This window comes from Lynx canadensis, chromosome A1 (assembly GCF_007474595.2).
Source record: "Lynx canadensis isolate LIC74 chromosome A1, mLynCan4.pri.v2, whole genome shotgun sequence".
Classification (NCBI taxonomy): domain Eukaryota; kingdom Metazoa; phylum Chordata; class Mammalia; order Carnivora; family Felidae; genus Lynx; species Lynx canadensis.
The window spans coordinates 21204535-21222440 of NC_044303.2; the positions used below are offsets into that span (position 1 = coordinate 21204535).

General features: G+C 34.8%; 1 long non-coding RNA gene across 5 annotated transcripts in view; it reads right to left on the reverse strand.

Annotated features, from left to right (window-relative positions):
* Positions 1–671: 671 nt before the first annotated feature.
* The window catches only part of LOC115510373, a 36994-nt gene continuing 19759 nt past the window's right edge, over positions 672–17906 (reverse strand). For all 5 annotated transcript variants that reach the window (XR_004344129.1, XR_004344127.1, XR_004344126.1 and 2 more), the window contains 2 exons: positions 7308–7396; positions 672–1650 (listed from right to left, as the gene is read on the reverse strand). This is a non-coding gene — a long non-coding RNA (uncharacterized LOC115510373). The remainder of the gene's footprint in view (positions 1651–7307; positions 7397–17906) is intronic.

Sequence of the window (17906 nt, forward strand, 5' to 3'; positions counted from 1 at the left end):
TTTAGATAACAGGATCTTGACTTAGGCTTGTTTATTCATAAAACTCAGTAATTCTAAAGGGATGGTTGAGATTTTAGGTATTTTATAAAAAATTTTCACGTTGCCTTGAAGGTGATATACAATTTGATTATTACAATACAAAATTTAAATGATTTTTCTTCCATGTTTACAATGCATATTGCAATATTTTTCTTTAAAACCAATACACCTAGTTATTTGGTTGGCCAAGGAGCAAGAGTTCTCCCTCTCAGGAACTGAAAATATTACCTTTCTTCGAGTAATCAAGAGAAAATAATTTTTTCTTATAACCTGGTATCTTTTTAAATTCTCCTAAAGCTGATATTATTATAATTTATACATCTATGATGTTCTCTTAGATTTCTTTTATGACTTAGAGATAGAAATAGTGGTCTTGGTGTAGAAATAGAATTTTAATAATTCATACTCTCCTAAAGGCTAATACCTCTACACATTTTGGTAATTTTGCATAATTATTTATAATTATACTGAGTCAAAATCATACTGTGAATTCATGGTATGGAATACAGATTTTAAAATAAATACATCTAGACAATGAGCAAACATACATTTATGAATCCTTTGTTTTGTGTATTGATTTTTGAAGAAGCATACTTGTTTTAAAAAATGAAATGAGTTAAGTATATCTTTGTTTTTAAAGTTTCTTATACAGCAATGTTAAAAAAAAAAAAAAATTGACACAGTGTTCACATTAAACTAACAGACGTTGTTATCAGGCCCCAAACTGGTCCTAATTCTGTGACTTCATAGCTACCATGGAGGCAGCCCAAAGGAGCTTAAGTAAACACTTTCAAATTATGTAATGAAGTTCTGAAGGAGGAACAGCCCCAACCAAACTGTGCCATATCGTTGTACAGATGCTATTTTTCTTTATGCCAGAATGCTTATTACCCTATCTATAAAATGACTTCATAGTAATAACAACATGAAAGAAAATTAAAGTAGGCAAGTCTGTTTCTAGGCATCGTGAATGAAAGCAGGGTTGGGGCAATTATTTCAAAGTAGTTATCTAGTGAATGTTTTTCTTAATCTTATAAGCTAAGCATTTAGTAAGCATTTTGGAAAGTGCTGTAGTGAAAATGGCACATTAAGCAATAAATTCAGTATGATTTCAATAAAGAAATTCAATAAATAAAATATGATATTGCTAGCTTCTAGTAATAATGTTCTATTTACCACTACATTAATAATTAAATACAATCTTACCTTTTTTTACTAAGTAAAATAAATCTGGATCCTTCCCTATGCTATTTTTCTTCACCTTTCTATGTGTTCAAAATATAATTTATTTTAAAAGAAATACTGCCAAAGTCAATAAAAAATACATTTCTTCACCAGCTGAATAAGCATCATGGAAAAGACAAAGAATATTAAGTCCTTGAGGTAGTTAAGTTATTAATATGAGTATATGAGCAAAAATGCAATTTTATCAAATTACACAATGAGTCTCCCTATTATCAGACTGACAAAGATTGAAAATGCAAGTGTTAATAACTAGTGTAGCTAAGAATGTGTTAAAATTTACAGTCGCATTTATTACTATATTACCTTTCTGGGGTCTTAAAAATGTCCAAATCTTTGATATAGTAGTTCCACTTCCAGGAACCAATCCTAAAGAAATAATCAAATACAAAGTCAAAGACTTATATATATATTCAGTACAGCATCTATACAGAGGAAACAATCTGAATATTCAACAGTAAAGGAGTGGTTAAATGAGCCATGGTATATCAATCTAATGGAATATTATGCAATCACTAAAAGTCTTAATGCAGAAAAATACTAATATTTAAATTTAATGTACAGTTCAATTTTTTAGGCTATAAAACTATCTCTCCTCATTTATTTGAAGATGTATTCATTTATATGCATAGTAAAAGGATGGGTAAAAATATAGCAAAGTGCATTATATGTGGTTATGGTAATTTTTCTTTCCCATATTTTCTAAAATTAGCACAAATTATTTTAACAATCAGAAAAAAATCATTAAAAGATTTCCTCCAAAATACATAAATCAAATGACATATTTACATTCTTATGTAACACTAGGATATTTAATAAAGTATCAACATATTACTCTTTATAAGTATTCTTCATTTTACATACTTATAACAATGTTTTCTAAAATTAAATTAGATAAGGTATAGGCAGGAAGTACAGAGTATTATGTGAATGGTGTAATTTGACGGGTTACCTTTGGTGGAAAAGTTGATTTAAGAAAAATTTAGCATAGTCATAATCCATCTGTAAAGCTATAATGGCTAGATCTATTTTATTAAATTTTTTAAAAAATTTATTCATTTTTGAGAGACAGAGAAAGACAGTGTGAGCAGGGGAGGGGCAGAGAGAGAGGGAGACACAGAACTCAAAGGAGGCTCCAGGCTCAGAGCTGTCAGCACAAAGCCTGACATGGGGCTTGAACTCACGAATTGCAAGATCATGACCTGAGCCAAAGTCGGACGCCTAGCCAATTGAGCTACCCAGGTGCCCCTTGGCTAGATCTATTTTATAAGTTTTTTAACAGTATTTTTAATATTTATTTTTAAATTTTGTGGTTAAAGACATAGCAATTAAAATTTACCATCTTAACCATTTTTTAAATGTACAGTTCAGCAGTATTAACTATATTCACACTGTTATGGGTAATAGTATTGTTAGTTTCATAAAAATAATACATGTTCACTGATAAATAACTTAATGTAGAAAGTTACAGGAAGGTTTTTAAATATCAGATCCCAGATTTTACTATCAATTTTAAATGAATATCATGTTAGGCATATTTCTATGCATTTATACAAATAAGATAATCTATTTAAGATCAGAACATGTACTTTACATTTAAGTTAAAAGCATTAAATTAAAATTTTTAATTTGGAAGTGGTAAGATAAACTGAAGTACTTGCTGAACTTTTAGAAAAATGTTTCTTTACTACAAGAGATTTTATTTCTTAAAATATCTGAAGTTTAAAAAAGAGTCTGGAGACTTTTATATGTTTCAAATTTAGAAATGCTAATAGACTCTGCTATGAAAAATACATTTTTACATCATTACATCATTATTTTTACAAAGTTGAGGTTTTAATGTCTATTTGTTTTATAATCCTAATTTCTTTGATCATTTGGTCTTGATTTGCATTTTAATCCCGTGCTCACAATATGCCTTGGTTCTCAGTATCTTAGTTACTGAATTTTGATTCATCAGTTATCTGCTCTTCACTAAGTAATTTTGGGGTTTTCTTCTATATGGATCCATGGATGCTTGTGTTGGTCTTTTCATCAATTCTCAAATGACACTTATTTAGATATAATAGTTTGGGGTCGTGCTGGCTTTGCCTTAAAACTGCAGACATTTTTCCTTTGTTTTCTGACTTCGAATATTGCTTAGAGGAAGTCTAAGGCCAGCATGATTTCCTCCCTCTTGATAAGTTATTTAGTTGTCTCCTGGAGGTCTGAAAAGGTTTTCCTTCATTCTTTATGGTTAGTAGCTTAACCAGAAAATGCCTCAATACTGAATATTATGTGTCTAATATTTTTCTGCAGATTCAGTTCTTTTCATTATTTTGTGGAAATTCTCTTCTGTTACATCTTTACAGTGCTTGTTCTGATTCACTTGTTGCATTATGTACTCAGGGAGATGAATCAGGCTTTATGTTATCTTTGTCTCACTTACATAGGATCTTCTTTGCAATTACTTTGTTCTACTTTTCCTCTACATTGACTACAATTTATTAAATGCATTTATCAACTAGAATGTACTGAGTGCCAGCACTAGTGGAAAATAATAACATATTCCTACATTTATGAAGAGCTTTTAGTTAAGGATAGGGGAGGGAGAAATAAACAAACTTAAAACAGTGTCAGGTAGTAATAAGAAAAACACCAGGTAGGAAATTGGGAGGAATGGGGGAAGGAATTGTGCATTTTAAATGGAGCATGAGAGCAGGTCTCTCTAAGATGACATCTGAGAAGAGATCTGAATGAAGTTAGGCGGTAAGTCAGGGGAAGACCTGGGCAATCCAGATGCAGAAAAGAGTAAGTACAAAGGCCCTGTAAGTGGGAAAGTGGTGTGTTCAAGACAGAATGATCAGAGCCAATTAGAGCCAGAAAGTGGTGAGAGATGAGACTAGAGAAATGGATAGGCCAGCTCACAAAAAGGGTTGTAGGCCCTAGTGAGGAGACTGAATTTTGTTCCAAGTCTGATGAGCAGGTAGATGATGTATATACTTCAGAGGAGTTGTTCTGGTTGCTGTTAAGAATTTCAACAGCAAAAACTGAGTACAAAGAATTGGTCAGATAGGTGCTATAGAACTGAAAATGCAAAAAGGGAGTAGTGAAAATAAGAGTAACTTCAGGAAGCAGCCACTACCCCCTAGAACTGGATAAACAATATATCATATTGAAACTGTTTATATCATCTCTTCTCAGAGATGAGGCATAATCATCTAGGAGAAAAGAAGAATGAATTGACTCAGGGAATGTGCTGGGATTGCCAGTCTTGCCTTTTGTTGAGAATCTGATTTCCAACCATATTTCATTTCTTGAAATTCCAAATGTATTTGTTTTCAAATAATAGTATTATTTTGGCCTTCATTGGCTTAGGTTGTAGACATTTTTTTTTTTTAAAGGAGTTTTTACTGTTTGTTTTTCCTGTATTGTAAGATATTTGGAGAGAGAAATTTTGTGCTCTTCCCTTACTCCCCATCTTTATCTGGAAGTCTAGATTAATGTTTTAAAATAGATTATAATTCATATTTTTTCAACTCACCCTCTATATAGGAATATAACAGTAAGATGTCATAGTAATATTATATATTGTCATAATAGCCACCATTTACTGAATGCCAATGTGCAATGCACTATGATAGGGACTTTACATACATGATCTCTAAAACTTGTAACAAGCCTACAGGGTAAGTACTGTTGCCAGTTATTTCCACAAGAAACCTTTTTTACTGATGATGTCAGATCACAGAGTCTTACCTGAAGCTTACAGCTGACCAAAATAAACAAGGTAAGAACAAATTTTTCTCTCTTCTGTGGTTATAAAAAATTAGTACATAAGAGGGGCACCTGGGTGGTTCAGTTGGTAAAGTGTCTCTTGATTTTAGCTCAGGTCATGAGATGGAGCCCTGTGCTCACAGTTCAGAGCCTGGAGCCTGCTTCAGATTATTGTGTGTCTCCCTTTCTCTCTACCCCTCCCCCACTCACACTCTCTCTCAAAAACAAACATTTTTTTTTTTAATTTAGCACATAAGAGACTGTTCTTTTTGAAGTAGAAAGTAATAGTTTGCAAAAGTATACCACACAAACTAAGAGCAATTTTATGGACAGCTTTTTGACACTATACTGTATGATTAAACTCTTGGTGGGAAAGGTACTAGCTAACTGACAGATTCCAGGAACTTGGTAAATTGAGGTGCTCTTTCTCTCTCTCCATCATCCACAAACATGCTGAGAGCCTGCTATGTTAAAATCATTACTAAACTATATTAAACCATTATAATTTTATAAGTTATAGGATATGTATCAGTATTTTTTTTTTTTTTTGGAAACTCCACTATTTGGATTTATATGATATCAAACTTTTCTATTGTTCAACAATATTTATATTGACATGACACTGAAAACATATCACTGGGACATGAACACATATCTATGACAAGTAATGGGTTTCTTTTTCTGATTAGAAAAGTAGTACTTACATGTGAAGAAAATTTTGAAAATATGTTTAAATAAAATAAGTAAAGGAAACATCTTTTGTAAAGGAGAGCAGAAAAAAACCAATAATTCTTTTATTTGCAGGCAACTGACTATTGAGGTTGTCCTAGTTCCATGTAGTTTAAGTTTATGAAGTTTAAACTATTTGAGTACACTTCCTTTTTTCCTAACACTATATCACAAATGTTTCCTCAAATTATTTAAAACTCTTTCAAAAATGTTTTCAATGGCTGTATAATGTTCCTTGAGTAGTATTTCCTTTAAGTGGTCATTTAAACTATTTTCCTTAGTTTCTTATAAGTAATATTACTATGAACTTTTTTATACTTACATCTGTTTTAGCATTTCAGATTATTTCCTAAATTAGGATAAATTCCTAGAAGTGAGCTAAAAGGCCAATAGTTTTAAACTTCTTCATATGGTAAAACATTTGCTGTAAAAAAAATCTTTTTATTTTTTTTTATTTTTTTAATGTTTACTTATTTCTAAGAGGGAAAGACAGAGCATGAGCAGGGGAGGGGCCGAAGGAGAGGTAGACACAGAATTTGAAGCAGGCTCCAGGCTCTGAGCTGTCAGCACAGAACCCCACGTGGGGCTTGAACTCACAAGCTGTGAGATCATGACCCAGCTAAAGTCGGATGCTTAACCAACTGAGGCACCCAGGCACCCCTTGCTGTAAAAAAATCTTTTAATTAATTTCCTACACAGTTTTATATTGAAAATAAATCTAAGGAGAAAATTTTATGTGGGGTACCTTTTAAAATTGAGATGAGGCAGGTGGGTGGGTCAGCTGGTTAAGCGTCTAACTTCATGATCTCACCGTTCATGAGTTGGAGCTGACAGCTCAGAGCCTGGAGCCTGCTTCGGATTCTGTGTCTCCCTAACTCTCTGCCCCTCCCCCCCCCCAACACTTGGTCTCTTTCAAAAATAAACATTTTTTTTAAATTAAAAAAATAAAATTGAGATTAATATTTAAGTTTGGGTTTAGTGTTTTGGTTTTAATATCTTACTTTAAGGAAAAATCCACTCTTCAAAATATCTACTTGTTTTTGTCAGGTTCAAAACTTACACTTAATTTGAGGATGTAAGTTTAAATATATACTTATTTCGGCCTAATGCTTCTATTTTTCAAGGCATCACAATCTCTTTTTTCCTATTTTCAAATATACTCACCCAACAGTGTTGCCTCCTGACTTGTACATCACATGTATATCACTAATTCATGGTATAAATGTACACTTTCATCTGTGGATGGAAATCTAAATAAAATTGCAGGCCGGGGCACCTCCATGGCTCAGTTAAATAAAACTGCAGGCCAACATCATTCCCAAATTAAGTAAACTTGGCACAAGAGTTTTAACAGCGCCTAAATTAATATTACAAAACAGTTCTACTGTGCAAGACTGAAATACAGAGCATACGAACAGAGCAGATTTACCTAATTCTAAAACTGATTTAGACTGGTGATAGGATTGCAAAACTTGAGGAAAATATCCAGAAGAAATCTAGTCTAAGTAAATAAAGGATTACTGCTTTATTAATTCACTCACCAAATTCTTATTAAACATCTTTTGTGTATCAAACATTTGCTAGGCACTGGAGTCAACTGAAAAAAGATCTTCCTCCTGTAAGATACATTCTAGTGGAAGAGATAGACAAAAGCAAATGAATAAATAAATAGTCCTAAACTATAATCTAGTCACTTTCATTACCAATATTACTTAAGTGAGAAAAAGAAATGATTTGGGCTCTACCCCAAGAATTTTTAAAGTTGTATTAAGAAAAACATTAAAGATTTTCAATTATTAGGAAATATAGACATCTTTACATCCAGATACCCTATAGCTCTTTTGTGACTGGTCATTGTCATCCCTTGTAACCAGTACTTCCCCCTCCAAAAGAAAGGATAGACTAGAAAGAGTATCTAGAATTTGGCCTTCCCTTTATTACTCTCTTTACTCTGGTCTGACCCAATCTCTGATATAGCAGTGTTGAAGTAGAAAGTGAAACATTCCCAATTTGGGGAGTAAGAAACCCTAAGTTTTAGCAAGTGATAATACTAAAAGAATTGAAACCTTAGATGAAACATTTCATTTTTGAGAGTGCCCATTTCCTTTGCAAACTGATGGATTTTAACTAAATTATCTCTAAAATCACTTCAGGCTCTAAATATCACGATCTGTGTGTCTCTGTGTTAAACATTTCTTCCATTGTGCTCCTATTTATCCTGGGGATGGAGAGGAAACGGCAGAAAGAGGACAGAGGTTGGAAAGAATAAGACTGATCCCTGTTTAGTAAGAATAAAGGATTTAGTAAGAATAAATGTTTATAATGAACATTTTTTCATGTTATTGAATATTTTTTAAAACATGTTTTGGGGCACCTGGGTGGCTCGGTTAAGCAGCCAACTTCGGCTCAGGTCATGATCTCGCGGTCCGTGAGTTCGAGCCCCGCGTCGGGCTCTGTGCTGACAGCTCAGAGCCTGGAGCCTGTTTCGGATTCTGTGTCTCCCTCTGTCTGACCCTCCCCTGTTCATGCTCTGTCTCTCCCTGTCTCAAAAATATATTAAAAACGTTAAAAAAAATTTAAAAAAAACATGTTTTTAATATCTGCATAGCATTCCAACATAGGGATATATACCAAAATGTATTTATCCGTGCCCTCATTCTGAAGATTTTTTTCCCAATTTCTGCAGTATTGTAAGGATATTTTAGAATCTATACTTGTCTCCTAGTACCCAAAATAAATACTATTATAGGCTTTCTCGTTTTATTCCTTTTGTGTGGAAAAAAAAAAAAAATCACTCTGATTCTTTCTTCTTATCTATTCCAGCCTATATATGGCTTTCTGATAATTTAAAAAAACTCCACTTTGGACAATGTTACAGAGCCTGTTCTTTCTCCTTTCTAAAACAGTATCATCCCTGAGTGAGGTCCATATTTCTGCAGCTCTCCTGCAGTAAAAGAATGAATTAAAGCCAATCCCGTGCCTGCATCAAGTCTGGATGATGTATATTTTCGCTTTACCCATAGTTGAAATCCATGAGATTAAAGCCCCAACAGCAGACAAATAGGCAAATAAATATTCATTTCTGTTAGCTACACCAAAAATGTGATTTAGTGTGTTAACTATGACAAAGGTAACTATGACTTTGGTGATATTGCCATGATTCTGAGCTTGCTATAATATTAATGGTTACTACACTGAAACATTAGAACACAAATATACAATTAGGAGAAATAAAATTTAAAGTTGTAACTATTAAATTCAGTGAACAACTACACAATCTGCTATTTAGTTTTCTTTTTTTTTTTTTTTTTTTTTTTTTTTTGCAATATGGTACATTATTTCAGTAGATCTCACATTCTGCACTAGTGTTGGTACTTCTCCCCCCATGAGCAAAGGGATCAGGTGACACACTGCTTTAAAATTACCCTAAAAAATGTTTTGAGTTAAACACCTTTTCAACTTAACAGTTTTTGTTCAGGAGAAGAGTGAAACTTCTGATATGCGTCTTTGTGAACTGGTGCAACTTACATACCTTTTTTTAAAACTTCAAGTTACTTTTAATGATCTCTATAGAATGAATTTGGAATCCAAACCAATACTCACATGAATGATTATTTCTACCAATAGCTATGGACATTACAGTCATCAATAGAATTTTAGTGACAGGATCTTTGAGGTTACACAATCCAACTCTCGTCTTACAAATGAGAAAAGTAAATCAGAAAAGTTTTTGTTACTCATAGCAGTAAGCTGGGAGTGGGTGGGGGTAGGCAGGGGATCCTAACACTCTTTCAGCCTAATGCATACCAGAGGTATTTATTAGGTTATAAGAACACTATATAGTAACAGTTGAACAAATCTAAGAAAGAGATCTGATTTGTATCCTAAGTATACATTTTCCCTCATCATCAATCACAAATCAATGCTTGTGTGCAGTAAAATCCAAGAGAGAAGTTGGAATTAGTTTGGCAGAACTAAGTATTGCATAACTCCTAGGGTGAAAATTTATTTTATTTTATATATATATATATATATATATATATATATATATATATACACACACACATACACACACACATATGGATATCCATATGTATATATACCTGTAGCTTCTTAATCCTGCTTCAGGAAATGCCATTTACATACATTACAATGTAAATAGTGCCCACCCGCTGGAGTCATGCATCACAGGGACACTGTAAATACAAGTTTTATGTATTACATTAATTAGGGTAGGCTAATTGCCATAACAGATCAACACCCAAATGTATAATGGCTCCAATTATATTTGCTAAAATAAACAAGTTTCTTGCTAAAACAGACAAGTAGTTCACTACTTAGTTTCCAAGGTTTTCCAGTAACTAGGCTTTCAGTACCAAACTTCCAAGGCCTCCTGGAGGGTCTTGTCTATGACAGTCTGTTAGAAGGCGAGTATTTTTAGGAGACTAAAAAGTAGTACACAGAACTGCTGTTCTTATTCCATTGGCTCTAACTTGGTCACATGCCTACACCCAACTGCAAGGGAAGCTGGGAACAAGTTTATCTTTGTGGCCAACAAGAAATGAGAACATGGATTTGGATGTCTAGGTAAGAGTTATTGCTCACTTGGGTGCTCTCTCTCTCTGCGCACACACACACCTCCACACACAAAATCTGAAGTAGACACTAAAAAATAAACACGTGATTAGCTTCAGACAGAACAAACCATGAAAGAAAGGGGCTTTAAGAACTGCATTCACCTCTACCCTTTCCCTCCTGCAGGTGGGACTGTTAATTACTGCCTAACAATAACCAACTGGCAGCTGAAATCTAAAACAGAGGGGAAAAAAAGCAAATTTTTGCAATTATTACATACATACACACACACACACACACACACACACACACACACACATATACATACATACATACATACTTGCACCTATACATACCCATAGGTATATATTAGTTGGGGATTGGCTTGGTTTTCCTATTCCATTAATTAGTCAAATTTAGAACGAAGACTCATGTCTAATTACTTGTTTTAGGGACAAAAGACCACCAAGCTCCCCTTTAACTACACTATTAGTAAATAATGTTTGAAAAATATTTAACTTTTTACACAACAAAGATAGCAATTCCACCAATGAAGGCAATAGTAAGTTTAGTGAGGTTTTTTTCCTTTGGATAAGTTGTCATTGTAACCCTGAAACTGTTCTTAATCACTCAGTTTTTAATAGAAGCACTGCATGGCTGCGTTTCTGAAATCATAAACAGGAAGTGTGATATATAAATGTCAGTAGAACTAAAACTCAGTTCTTTGGTTTGGTATTTTTCTTCCCCCCATATTTTCATGTTAATGTCTGATTAACCCTCTTTTACAGAGGAGGAAATGGGAATGACGCAGAAACTGCTACTGCATCCTTAGAAATTGTTTTGTATAGGTTGCCCAAATTTATTATTGCCAGAAGACAGTGTAGATGGAGAAAGAGGCCAGAGAGTATATGACTCTTAATTTAACTCTTTAAAAATCCATTATAGAAAATACTCTTACACTTTGTACATTTGTTTAAGGTATCTCATTTTGTTTTTTTAATTTATTTAAGTTAGTTAGCATACAGTGTAGTATTGGTTTCAGGAGTAGAACCCAGTGATTCATCACTTCACTTTCCACATTCTTATTCTGACCTCAGCAATTCCTTGAATGTGTTCTACTACATTAATTCCTTCATGAGACAACTAAGGAGTAGCTTGAGTACTGCAAAAATCAGGATGTTATCTCTGGTTCTTCTCAATGAAGACATTAGGGGTCTTTCTATGGTTGGTGATATTTTCTACATAATACTGTTTCAGTTTCTTTGCTGCATGGACATCTCTGGAAATTACAAGAAAAGATTCAAATTGACCAGCCAGAACTTTTTTTTTTTTAAGTTTATTTATTTATTTTGAGAGAGACAGAGAAGGAATGCAAGTAGGGGATGGGCGGCGGGGGGGGGGGAGGGGGACAGAGAATCCAAAGCAGGCTCTGTGCTGACAGCAGCAAGCCCAATGCGGGGCTCGAACTCATGAACCATGAGATCATGACCTGAGCTGAAGTCAGATGCTTAACCGACTAAGCCACCCAGGTGTCCTGACCAGCTAGAACTTCTTTATTACATTAAATATTTCTGGAGAAATGTACCAACATGTAGATTCTTCCGTAACTTTAAAATGTTTTTGTTTTGGAAACAGTTTCTTAATTTGTTCTTAAACTAAGCACTGAAGGAATGATTTTACTCAAGGTCACACAATATATAGTGAAATAGCAAAAAACAGAACTTATTTATGTATCTAAACTCCCTTTCAAGGATGATCACAATGTTCTAGAGAATGTCCTCCTTTTACGGAGGTAGCCGGCCCACCTATCGAGTGTCTTGCTTTCTACAGCACATGAGGCACTGTCGAGCAGCATATGCAATATGTAAAACTTGATATATTTTAATTGAAAATGTAACATAGGTAAAAAGGATGTGGGAGTGTTTGAAAAGAAACATAGTAAGTATATGAATCAAATGCAAACTATAAATAATTGCTAAAGGGATATGGAAAATGAAGTTATTTAAAAACTAGATTGATAATGGATAGAAGTTTACTGGAATAGGCAAGTTTCATGTAGTTTTTAAAGCTGTAGTGGATTTGGATTGCCAGAGAGAAAAGATAACCAACCATTGATTCATTCATCCAACATGTATTGAGTGCTCACTGTGTGCTACGTGCTAGGCACTGTTGAAGGCACTAGAGATAGAGCAGTCCGCAGAACTACTGCATGGCAGGCCCAGCAACTGCATGTCCAAGGCGTGACAACTGGATAGGAACAGTCGACACAAATATGAGAGTAGAGAGAAATGAAAGAGAAAGGAAAAGAACTAGTAATGGGCTTATAGTAGAAGGCCTTAGATGCTAGGATGTTTTCTAAATGGGAGAAAGATGTTTGGTATGAATTGAACTCCTTTGGTCAGTGTAGTCAGAATAGACTGCTTTTTTTCCCTTCTGCTGGTCAGCTCTCCTAGCTTCCTAGATAACTTTATAATGACCAGACTAACACAAACAAAATAAATACTGCACCTAGAAAGATTCCCAACTGAACTATGTGAAAAGCAAAAAGGGAAAGAAAGCAAAAAGTTGAATTTCATATCTCCTTTTATCTTTCCAGTGGTTATTATATATATAATGTCTCTTCCTAGCAACACTCTCCCATTCAGTAGATGTCTAGGTTGTGATTCAATTCCTGAAGGCTCTGTTCTTCTCCTTTCCTTGTAGGTGGAATCACTGAAAGGAGATTCTATTTAAATTCCTTTTTTTTAGTCAATCAGGTGTTCTTTATTCACCTAGCAATACTTCTCTACAGAGTTTGTATATGCTAGTGGGAAAAGGGGTAAGACAGGATGGGGACTAGGGAAAATACCAAGAGGCTGTAATGCAATACAAGCAAGGCAATGTAATGCAATGCAGTATAATACAAGAGCCTAGAACACAAACTAGACACTTAAGAGCTTTGGATTAAATGGGCAGTTTTAAAAATGAAAAGATACAGGTCTGAAGTATATAATAAAGAAGCAACTATAAGAAGTAACAAATTTAACACTTGTTTACCTACGGGAGGATAAGAAAATAAAGAAATGAACATAAGATTTTAAGTTTGAAGGTCCGAAAATTTGTGTTGTCAGCAAGAATAACTAAGAAATTTGGAAGAAATAGCTTGAAGGGAAAAAAATGAACTTAATGTCAGATCTAAATGGGATGTCACCAGAAGACAGAGGACTCAAGCTTTCTTGAGCAGCTGTTGGGCCTGTTACTGTACATGTGTAAGTCATCATCATATAGAAATTGATGGAAACTCAATGGACTAATGAGGAAATGCAGTGAAGAAGATCAAATGGCTATGTATGAACTTTGACTCTAAGATGAGGTATCAATTTCAAAGCAATTTCAAAGAAGGTGATCTATCTTTGGAACTCTTTCCTTCAGGTCAGATAAAGCTGTCCTTTATTAAATATCGACTCTTCATTTTGACTGACCCCTTAGTGAGGGAGTATAATAAAATGAATGAATAAAATTGAAAGATATATTCTTACTGGATTATCTCATTGGAAGTTCTGCATTTTTTTTAAGTTTATTTTTTTTATTTATTTTTTTTTTAATTTTTTTTTTCAACGTTTATTTATTTTTGGGACAGAGAGAGACAGAGCATGAACGGGGGAGGGGCAGAGAGAGAGGGAGACACAGAATTGGAAACAGGCTCCAGGCTCTGAGCCATCAGCCCAGAGCCCGATGTGGGGCTCGAACTCCCGGACCGCGAGATCGTGACCTGGCTGAAGTTGGACGCTTAACCGACTGCGCCACCCAGGCGCCCCTTAAGTTTATTTTTTGAGAAAGAGAGTGGGAGCAGGGGAGAGGCAGAGAGAGAGAAGGGGGCAGAGGATCTGAGGCAGGCTCCGCGCTGACAGCAGAGAGCACGATATGGGGCTTGAACTCATGAACCTTGAGATCATGACCTGAGCCGACTGAGCCACCCAGGCGACCCTGGAAATTATGAATTTTTAACTGAATGTCCTCCTAGCCAACTTATACACATTATGTGCCTTAAGATAAAACAAACAAAATAAGTACCTGCAACTTTTGACTGCGTACCTTTGTATAAAGGCCATGGCTTCAAAAAATATAGAATATAAAATATACATTAGCACAAGTCATTCAAACTATTTAAAAGTTAAATTTGGAGTTTTAAAAATATTTTTTTTAATGTTTGTTTATTTTTGAGGGAGAGAGAGAAGATAGAGTGCGAGCAGGGGAGGGACAGAAAGAGAGGGAGACACAGAATCCAAAGCAGGCTCCAAGCTCTGAGCTGTCAGCACAGAGCCTGACACGGGGCTCAAACTCACAAACTGGGAGATCATGACCTGAGCCAAAGTTGGACATGTAACCGACTGAGTTACCCAGGTGCCCCTGGAGTTTGTTTTATGTAAAACTGTCAGGGTCAACGTGAATTTCCATTTCCAAAGCAAATCTTGGCTATGGAACCACGTGAATCCCCTTTAAAGAAGGTTCAATTTTATTTATTTATTTTTTTAATATTTTTATTTATTTTTGAGACAGAGCATGAGCAGGGGAGGGGCAGAGAGAGAGGGAGACACAGAATCCGAAGCAGTCTCCAGGCTCTGAGCTGTCAGCCCAGAGCCCAACGCAGGGCTCGAACTCACGGACCGTGAGATCGTGACCCGAGCCGAAGTCGGCCGCCCAACCAACTGAGCCACCCAGGCGCCCCAAGAGGGTTCAATTTTAGAATGTGCTAGGCTACATGTTTCTTTAAATAGGAAAGGATCAGGTTCAATATTCCCTGAACTCAGGGTTTTTGTAATCTATTTGATATATTTTCTGTACACAGGAGATTATATCATAAAATAATTTCATCATTTAATAATTATCTAATCAGATATGGCTTTGGATTCCTATATTTATACTTTTTTTTTTCAACGTTTATTTATTTTTGGGACAGAGAGAGACAGAGCATGAACGGGGGAGGGGCAGAGAGAGAGGGAGACACAGAATCGAAACAGGCTCCAGGCTCCGAGCCATCAGCCCAGAGCCTGACGCGGGGCTCGAACTCACGGACCGCGAGATCGTGACCTGGCTGAAGTCAGACGCTTAACCGACTGCGCCACCCAGGTGCCCCTGGATTCCTATATTTATATAGAAGTACCTTCATAGTAGCTAACAGTAGAACATTTATTAGAGTACTTTCTGTATGTTGGATACTGTGTTATGTGCTCACATATTTATTATCTCATTTAACACACAAAAACTCAATGAGGTATTACCCATCTCACAGATGGGCAAAACTGAGGCCCAAGTTAAGTTATATCTTCAAGGTAACCTAGATAGTAAGTAGGAAGTACGAGGATTTGAGTTCAGATCTGATTCCAATGCCACTTTTCTTAACTAATACCATACTGACTCCAAAATTCACTTAAAAAAATATTTTTATTGTAAAAGTTTTATGCCTTTTGAATTCTGTTCAGTATAATGGAATACTTTATTTAGCAATTTACAAATGTTCCTGCATTCTTGCTTACTCTCATGACTTTAACCAAGAAAGTCTCGTTGGGGGCCACTTGACCACATATCAAACCATATCTCCCACTCTAGTAACCATAATCTAAAACACACACTCACTCACTCACAGGAAAAGGAAGATATCATGGAAAAGTAAAAGAAATTCCTCCAGTTCAATTTTAGGGATATAAGAACACATCATCTGTTTAATTCTACTTATGGAAGTGCATAGACAAGTTACTGGCTTTAATATTAGCCTGAAAAGATCCTTCAAAGTCACACATTCAATCTCTTAGTTTCAAGAGAAACAGTTACTATGAATATCGAAAATGGAATTGTCAAGACAAAGCAACAATAAAAATTTTTGAGCTCTTACTTGCTTATTGATGCTATATAGAGATAGAGATAGAAATAGAGATAGAAATAGATATTCTAATCTATAGTCAACAAACATGCCAGACAACACATTGAGTGGTAAAAGGGGTGTGGGAGAAGTGGATCACATAGTCTGAGTTATCACTAGGATTATAGCATTAGGCCTGCTATTTAACCACAAATCTAAGTGCAAGCAATCTAGTATAGAAGAGTATATAATTTTGGAATAAAACAAATTTGAGTTTAAATCTTGACATTACTTACAAATTCTGCGACCCTGGAAAATTTACTGCCTTTGTGAGTCACAGTTCTCTCATTTTGTAAACTGGAACTAAAACGCTGTACCCTTATCGATGTCATAAAGATCTATTCAAATAAGACTTCCCAGGTTCAAATTTCAGCTCCCTCACTCAGAAGCTTTGTGACTTAATGCTTCCTTTTCCTCATCTATAAAATGAGGATAATAATAGTCCCTATACCCCAAAGGGTTGTGAGGATTTAACACCTTAATATATTTAATTTTTTTTTTTATTTGAGAGAGAGAGGGAGAGCACGGGAATGGGGGAAAGGGGCAGAGGGAGAGAGAATCTTAAGCAGGCCCCAAGCCCAATGCAAGGCTTGATCTACAACCCTGGGATCATGATCTGAGACGAAATCATGAGTAAGTGGCTCAACCAACTGAGCCATCCAAGTGGCCTCAACATCTTAATGTATTTAAAGTGCACATAGAAAATGATATATTTATGTATACTGTAATTCTTATTTAAAGCACCTACCTAGTACTTGCCCCTTAGTATATTTCTAATAAATGTTAATTCCCTTTTATATTTCAATTGAAGTTATTTTCCCTTATTTTATAGATATATTTTTAAATGTATTAAGCTTTATAAAACTTTACTAAGGTAGAACTGATATTCAATAAACTGCACCTACTTAAGGTGTACAACTAAAAACTTTTAACATGCATACAATTGATAACTATACAACTGCTAAGTTTTAACATCTATACCCCTGTGAAACCGTCACCAGAATAAGAGTGAACATATCCATCAACCCTGAGAATTTCCCCTGCCTTTTTAAAATCCCTCTCTCCTAGCAACCACTGGGCCGTCGTCTCCCTTTTGTCCTAATAGATTAGTTTGCATTTTCTAGAATTTTATATTTTCTGCCTTTCATCACTTAGAATATCGTTTTAGATTCATCCACGTTGTTGTATATAACAATACTTCATTACCTTTTAATGCTGAGTATTACATTGTAAGAATATATCACAATTTATCCGTTAATAGACATGTGACTTGTTTCAAATTAGAGATCGTTAAAAATAAAGCAACTATGAATATTCATATACAGATGTCTATAGGAACATATGCTTTACTTTCTTGGGGAAATACCTACAATGAAATGGGTTATATATTGGTATATGTTTAACTTTTCAAGAAACTGCCAAACTGTTTCAAACTGATTATATCCTTTTACATCCCTATTAGAGGAGTATATCAAAGTTCTAATTCCTCCATATCCTTAACAACACTTTTCATTTTAGCTGTTCTAATAGATATGTATACATTTTTTGTATATGGATATCCAGTTTCTCCATCATGGTTTTTATTCTGTTTCCCTAAGACTAATGAGGTTAATAAAGTTGGAACATCTTTTCATGTACCTATTTGCTATCTGGGTATCTGCTTGGT